General features: G+C 38.8%; 2 non-coding genes across 2 annotated transcripts; one reads left to right on the plus strand and one right to left on the minus strand.

Moving 5' to 3' along the window:
* Window positions 1-4,125: 4,125 nt before the first annotated feature.
* On the plus strand, window positions 4,126-4,207 carry trnas-uga (transfer RNA serine (anticodon UGA)). Its single transcript has one exon. It is a non-coding gene; the product is annotated as a tRNA-Ser (tRNA).
* Window positions 4,208-4,431: 224 nt separating this feature from the next.
* On the minus strand, window positions 4,432-4,505 carry trnat-agu (transfer RNA threonine (anticodon AGU)). Its single transcript has one exon. It is a non-coding gene; the product is annotated as a tRNA-Thr (tRNA).
* Between the last annotated feature and the right edge of the window lie 4,109 nt (window positions 4,506-8,614).

Consider the following 8,614-nt stretch of genomic DNA (forward strand, 5'->3'; position numbering starts at 1 on the left):
ACACACACACACACACACACACACATGAAAAGAGGTCAGATCTCTGTTCCCAGGGCTCAGTCCCAGTTCCTCCCACCAGTATAAAAATATTCATCATGTATTTCCTAACTGTAATAAATAATATAATAAAAAATATCAACATGAAGCAGAGATGAAAACAGAACCACAACAAACACAGGCCTCAGATACAGTTTCACACATCTCAACAAAGCAGCTCTACACAAACCAACATCTGAGGAGTAATCACACTGAGCACGTTTGCAGAGTGTAATTCAGGCATTTGTTATTCATGCGCACACACTGCAGGTTAATGTCGGCGGTGAAGCTAAGACACAGAAACCTGGACTGGACTGATTCACAGTCCGCATGTGCAGCAGGAGGCAGCTCTGGCTCTAAATTTAGAAGTAAAGCCTCTAATCGGTCAACCTTTGTTAAGGAGGAAGCACCAGCTGCTCCTGACCAGCCTCACCCTCCTCCCCTCCTCACCCTCCTCCATATGGCCCAGGCCAGACAATAGCACTGTGTCAAAAGAACAAAGGGCTGCACGGTGTGTTGCCGCAGGTAGCAGTGAGGTCCGCAACATGAATCAGTCGAGGTTCACAGCAGGGATCTGTTTCTTACCGCAACACTACAGACTTCAGGCTTCAGGTGTTCTACCTGGAAGATGTTTGAATGCACCTGGTCGTCGGCACGATGCCTGATGATGTTCAAAAACTCACTACAGATCAACTTGTTCACTGAATAGCAGATTTCTGGCTGAAACACTGCAGCAACACAACATGATGCATGAACAAGACCAACAACCTACAGGTGTTGTGAGTGATTTGATCAGTGTCACTCCTGATCAGTGACACTGATCAGGAGTGACACTGATCAGATCACTCTCACTCCCTCCTCACTGCCTTCTGGTCTCAGCATGAATCCGTACGCTGTTTCTTGTGTGCACTGTCACATGACCTGTAGAGCAGGTGTTAAAGTGTTAGTCACCCTGGAGACCTGACTCACTGATCTTCACCTTCACTGATCTTCACCTTCACTGACCTTGCTCTTCAGCTCCGCTCATCTCCACAGCACGACATGATGTATTTATTATACAACAAGTATAATCATCATAACACACAACCTCTTAACCTGGGGGTCATAGCGCACAATGAAACACAGCACAGCATTGAGTTTTACATCAATGTAATGAAACAGGTGAGACAGAGCCACCTAGTGCCTCCACCTGTTACTACAACAACACCAGTCAGAGAGAGAGAGAGAGAGAGAGAGAGAGAGAGAGAGAGAGCGAGCTGCTGCTGGATGCAGAGTTTGGCTCAGATGGTTTCATCCTCCAGCTTCATGAAGTCAGAGATACTCTTCACCAGGACAGGAACAGAAACTCCTGCTTCTTTTATGATGATCACATGATCACTCGCCTCCTGTTTGACCGAATCTCTGTGCTAACTGTGATCTGTCCAAATGTTGACTGGAGAACACATCTGTAACGGAGGTTTAATTATATCTTTATTTCTCAGATATAAATGAATAAATTAAAAGAATTTTTTTCACTAGAGAATTAAGATTAACAATAATCTGATCAATGTTGTGATTGATCTCAGTGTCACTTAAGCTGAAGAAAGTGTCAGTGATACTACAACTACTATAAGTTCAATAAGGTTTTCACATATGAGGAAAAAAACTGTTGGAAATAATTTGTTTATTTTATTAATATTTTAGGCAGGTAACCATCGAGTAATAAAACATTTTCATGCACCGTACATGGATGTGAGTCTAAGGAGAGTAATTATTACTTTGTAAAAAAGAAAAAAATGTGAAAAATTACATTAGACTTTTTACACAATAAATTGGTTTTCTTAAATGTTTGTCTCCATTTTATGACCCAAACACAAAAACAACATGAATTTGAAGTCTAACTGAAAAAGAAATGGTGTCATAGTGTTGATGTATTTCAGTTGATGTATTTTCAGTACTTCCAGTACTTCACTACTATTTTCAGTACAGTTAAGTGTGAAACTCAATAAGGAATTTCCCAGTGCTACCAGACTGTACCCCGCTCTGGTGACTCATCCAGTAACCTGGTGTACTAGGTTAAACCTGGCCCAAGTCAGACCGGGTTAATACTGCAGGATCAGTCAAACAAGATTACTGCAAACTGTTGGACCAAATGCCTGGACAATAAGCCGACAAGTGTACTGAGAAATATCACGGCGTTTACAGCAACACACACACACACACACACACAGGACAAAGGCAGGTATAGACATGAACGGGTCAGGTTCTGGATGAAGTTCTAGACTGTATGTGGGTCCACTGTCCCTGATCCACCAGGACACAGGGTCTGAACAGTTATCAACATCACAGCCTCTGTGATTTCCTCTTTCAAAACAAAACTGTGCAGTAAATGAAGCAGGTAATGTGACTGAAGTGTCATTAGAAAGTGATGGAAGCACAGAATCAGCTTTTCCATTAATTAACTGCTATCTATAATTATTAAGACATTTTATAAAAAAATGAAGATGACACAAGAGTAGAGGACATTTTATTTTTAATATGTGTATTATTTCATTAATTATTTTTGATTTGAATTGACATTTACTTTTAAGATTTTATTGCTGGAATCACTTTATAGAGTAATGAACTTGTTTAATTTAGTATTTAGTTAGTGAGCTATTATATCAATAGTTTATTTTTGTGTTGGAATAACATTTAGGTTAAATAAGGCTTTTTTAACCTGTTAAACGTTTAGATTTTACTGATTTAAAAGGGTTTTCTTTCCTTCTTGGTTCTACTTCAAGACCATAGTTAGGCTTTTATGTTGAAAGGAAACGTCCGGTGTTTTTATTGAACCTTTTCCATCAAACTGTGTCTAAGTTTATATGTTCACTCACCTCCTGGTTTATAGCTGGCGACTGACGCACACCGCGATCCAGCAGCAGCAGCAGCAGCAGCGGCGGCAGCTGATGAAGCCCGTTAAACTCCCGGTTTGTGGTTCAACGACGGGACACTCCTGTAACCATTAGACCAGGTCCCGCTGGTGACAAGGACTTTCCCTCCTATTCGTCTGCACGTGCAGCGCGGTCATCCGACACTGTAACAGTGTTGCATCAGTCTGTCCTGTGGACCTCCTGTGGTCCTCTTGTAGCCCTCCTCATCCCCACCTCCCCGTCCTCCGGGGCTCGACGGTTCACTGTGTGAGTAATTCCCGCCTCTGTCACAACAAATGTTCAGCATCAGAGCCTCTGTTCTTGAACGGATCTGCAAAAAGTTCAATTTATGCTACGGTTTAATGTCATTGGTAAACTATGGACGGGGATTAGGGCCACATGTGATTTTTTTTTTTAGCATTCTGACTTTAATCTTAGAATTCTGAGATTAAAGTCAGAATTCTAAAAAAAGACATATGTCCTAATTCTCCTCCGTAATAAACGAGTCCAGTCCATTAAATATACTTGGAAAAATAAAACTGGAAATGTGTGAGCCAATAAATATATTTAATAGGCTATACAGTCCTGGTCAGAATTATTGGCACAACAGAAATTCAATATAACTTCCAATATAATATCCAGAGATAAATGCAAATGAACAAATTTTGTAGAGCCAGAATATTTTAATAAAAGCCCAAGGTTTCTGAAGAAAAGGAAAAAACTTCATGATTTCAAGCATCAAAAAGAACCTCACTGGCATGTCTCCTAGAATTCAGTGTATGAAGACAAAACTGCAGATATGATATGAGTAAGTCTACACCTCCGGAAAATACATTGTGGTTGCAGATGTATTGTCAAGGGCACTATCATCCTCTATGGATAGACTGGTTAGATCAACTTATCACCATTTATCACTTCTTTCACTAACAGACTGTAATGATAGGTGGTTATTTTTATGTGTTGCCAGTAGGTGGCAGTGTAACACGTGATACCCATAGACAAGTTAAAAAAAGAGAAGAGAAAAAAAGTGGAAAACACGAGGAGGGAGATGGCAAAAATAAGGACCGTCTGGGTTACACGATTACAATCGATTTCTTTTAAATAACAAACATTACATAGAGTAACACTATCACAACTGGCGAGCGTTGTGACATGATACCTAGTTGAAGAAGGCAGAGGTCTGGTAACTGAACGACTGGCTGCGATGGCCGAGTGGTTAAGGCGTTGGACTTGAAATCCAATGGGATCTTCCCGCGCAGGTTCGAACCCTGCTCGCAGCGATGTTTTTTTTCATGATTATGACACGTTTTCATTTGTAAAAACATGACGGCGACCACAAACGAAAGTGCGCGCCCTTCTTTAAACTATAGAAGGAAACATAGGAAGACCGTTTACATTTTTTTCTTTCGTTAAATTAGGTTTACACTGTTCATTGTAAAGTGCCGGTGTTAAACACCATTAGATACAAATGGTACACTACTAAAAACAGCGAATGCCCCTCAAAAGGCACCGCTGGGATTCGAACCCAGGATCTCCTGTTTACTAGACAGGCGCTTTAACCAACTAAGCCACGGCGCCATCTGTGTCACATGGACAAAATTATAGGTTTTCTATCTAAGGAAGGTTTTTCATGTCTCGTTCGAATGATAAACTGTTTTTTCCCGCTCTGCTGTATTTCATCACGACGCTTAAGTTCACATTTCATCAAACGTACTTCTGCTATTTTCGAATATTATCGTTTCTGTGCAAAACGACCGAAGCTTCTCAGTCATAAGTGAGTAAACCGTGTTTACGATGCAGTAGTTCGCTTGTTACGATGCTATTTCATTGACAGGTTGTGATTAGTTGTGGTCAGATTAATATATATCAGAGTTAGCAGTAGTTTAATGTCTGAACTGTTTTCATCATTTATTTATTCTACAGTAGTTTTGTTGTGTTGTTTGGTTGTGTTGAAAAGTGTTTTGTTGTCTAATCAACAGTCAATAACAAAACATATTATATAAAACTGTGTTTTGTTTGACAATTACTTTATTATCAAGATTAGTGACAATTACTTTGTTGATTAGTAATCAACTGACTGATAATTATTTCTGGACTAATATTGTGTATGTGTTTATAGATACACTATGTACTTCTGCCAATAGGCCTATCATAAGTAAGACTATATAATATTTGGAAATTAGTATTTGCATAATAATTTAAAGGGTGCAGGAAGGGTTTCAATCTAAAGCGCTCTGTGTTGTTTTTTATACATGAATTGTGCTATAGAAGTAATATTAATATTAGATATTACTATTATTATTTTGTTAATATTATTATTGAATTCAATTCACCTTTTGTCAATAACACAATGTAAATGTTGTCAGAAATTATAATGTCTTATTTCATCCTAAAAGATAAATTGTTTCCACATAATTTGGCTGTGTATTATGCACACAAGTCTTCTTGAAGGTCTTCCTCACCTATTGGCCTTCGTGTGGTAGATGGATGAAGTTATTCAAAAGGCGGGTTAACATATCAGAGCAGACAGGACTGATTGTATTTGGCTTGAATCGCTCACACTGCATGTTCTGCAGTAATTTTATGGCACCCCTGGGTGGCGCTAAGAAGCAGCTCTCATACTGAAATAGGAGTTAGTCTATAAACCGAGGATATACACAGAAGCTTTAACAGTATTCATTGCTTAATAGAAAATGACAGTAGAATCACTAGTGATTTATAACAGTGGTATTTATTTCCACTTCAGGTTGATCTTCAGGCTAATTCTGTCAGTATGTTGAAAACACAGTATCACTTAGTGGAACATGTACTGTGTATCATATAGGTATATATACTGTATACTGTGTATTACATAGCTGTATATACAGTATATTGTGTATAATTTTTTTTTTTTTACCGGTCTGATGTCCAAGTCTACCTCTTCAGACAATGGGTCACATGATGACATCAGAGCCAGTCTGTTGATGAAGACCATGAGACACTGATAAAGATTAAAAAGGTGTAAGTCTTATTTTGGTTTGTGTGTTTCATCAAAGCAAATGACATGTTTTCTTATTATATAACACAGAGCTGTATCACTGCAACCGGCCCATCCTCACTCAGTCACTGTAATGACACTCAGTCTGTCTCATGTATGAAGACTGGAGTTATTCTACTTCTGAGGACAGACAGTCAACATCTACTTACATGAGATAATTTCTTATTGCTGTCAGAATACATCACACACACATGCACGCACGCACGCACACACACACACACACACACACACACACACATATTTTCTCCTGTGTGTAACTTTCTTTCTCCATGAGTTACTTCCTGTTACTAATCACTTAACCACAGACCCCTCAGCTTCCTCCTCTCTTGCCACAGACAGTCTCTATTAAGGGAGCACTCATTGTCTGGAATGAACACTATGTCCACCTAAACACTGTCCAAGGCATGGAACTGAGTCAAGACCAGCACCAAACATGTGTCACCAAAATATTTTGGTGGAGGCTGCTGATGAGACAGTACATGTCATTGAACTGAAGCCACTCAGCTATAACATGGCGGAAGGGCAAAATGAATAAGTGTAATACCAACAGGGCTGGTCTCAACCCTGTCCACAGGAGACCCACTCCTCTTTACACATACGCAAATGTAATACACTATATGTACATATATGGAATTTTATATGGCATACATGTACATTTAACATAAAAGCACACAGTGTATGTAAAAAATATATATATGAAACTTATTAGAAATTTGAATAATTTAATATTAATATAGTATGTTCATATATGTATATTTATATTATAAACAAATATATTTCCATCCCAAAGTCTGTCATTATATGTTGATATTATTTACAGTGGGTTCCACTTTCTCAGAATGAGAAGATAAACATGACAAACTAATAAGAAATAATATATATAAACATATAGAATTTCATAGGCTATGTAAGTTGTTTTAATAAACTTGCATATACAAAAACGTAAATCGTTAACATGTATGTTCGCAACATGTCACATAAAAATTCATCACATAGATATTTTGATATACATATACATGTACATATACACATTTTATTACAGGTTTTTAATATATGTTATAAATGTATATCCAGAGGATGTATATATGTGATAACATATCATCTTATGGGTGACATATATGGTGACATCACTCTTGATATAAGGACATATATGTCATATATTACATTTCTGTATGGGTACATATCATGTTAATTACTATTCATATAAATATCATAAGAAACCATCAGTTCAAACATGTGATGAAGGTTCATGCAAAGCTTCACTTCAATGATTTGAACCCAGGTTTATTAGTGTATGTGCAATGTGCCGCTCTCCATGTTTCTATGTATTTATTTAGATCCTCATAAACACTGAGTTGTAACAGTGGCTACTCTTCCCGGTGTCCCCTTAAAGTTTTAAACAATAATTCAGTGACAACAGATTCATCAATACACATTCATATCATTCATCACACTCGCAATGAGACTCACAATACACAACACAACCCCTACGACGCACAGTAACCATCACCTAACTCAAAACCCACCTGATACATCGGCTAAATCACAATAAAAAGATCAATAAAAATAAATAAGTGGGGTGAAAGAGCTCCTGTATCCATTTCCATTTCAGAAAACATAAACATAAAATTCTTATAAACTAGAAAGTCATATTGCTCTATACTTTTCCTTGTCTGAATAAATCCAATCTTAACTAAAAAAAAAAAAAAAAACATAATATTTTCTGATGTCAATAAATGTGGTAATGAACACCAGAGTCTGTTCAATCTGTAATGTGGAGAGTAAATTATGAACACTGTGATGAGATAGAGATATCCAGCACCTCAGTATGTTACCACACAGGCGGCACATTTGATCAAGTCCTCCAGATGTTCCACAGCTTCAGGCCTTATATGGTGATTTTGTATATTAATTAATTACTATTATACTATTGCATAATATAAGATGAGTGCACTGCCTACATTAGTATGTAGTGAGGACCTGGACCACAGCAGGTTCTTGGCTCCTGGTTCTTCTTCTCATCATCTTTTCTTCCTCTGTTGTTTATATGAGCTGGGTGGAGGGAGAGCTGAGAAAGTAGCATGTGTGTAGGAGAAGGGAACTCCTTAAGAAAACTGCTGCCTGGGAACATGACTAAGATGTTATAAATAATGGATCTTTCTGCACGGTTTTTCCATGACAGCCATGGGAATCGAGCACGCACGCCACGGTAGCGGTGGGCCGGGTTAGCACGTCCTCTACACCCAGCAGGATGGTTGACCAGGGTCCGTGCACCCCTTATTGCACAGACCGTCTCTTTCTCTTATTAAAGCTCCCACTTCCCCCAGAGGTGTGTGTGTGTGTGTGTGCGGTGTTTGTTGTGGTGTGCTCAGGGTCAAGCCTTGACTCCTACTGACACCTCTGGAAGACAGTTTACGGGGCATGATGGGAAACAGCAGAGGAAAGTTGAGTGAAGTTTTGTCATTGTACTGTGAGGACTGAGTCAGTGCGGGGGGGGGGGGGGGGGGGGGGGACTTATTCCTGGAGCTCTGGTGTTGAAGGAGGCTTCATGTATAAAGATGTATATTTAAAGACCTGGTCCTGTTGGTACATACACAAAAAAACACTGTCTGTTGCTCAGTGTACAGAATATGACTCATGGACCCAGGAC

Source organism: Seriola lalandi, unplaced genomic scaffold, assembly GCF_002814215.2.
Source record: "Seriola lalandi dorsalis isolate HSWRI2012SDOR001 ecotype SW California unplaced genomic scaffold, Sedor1 jcf7180002054275, whole genome shotgun sequence".
Taxonomy (NCBI): Eukaryota; Metazoa; Chordata; class Actinopteri; order Carangiformes; family Carangidae; genus Seriola; species Seriola lalandi.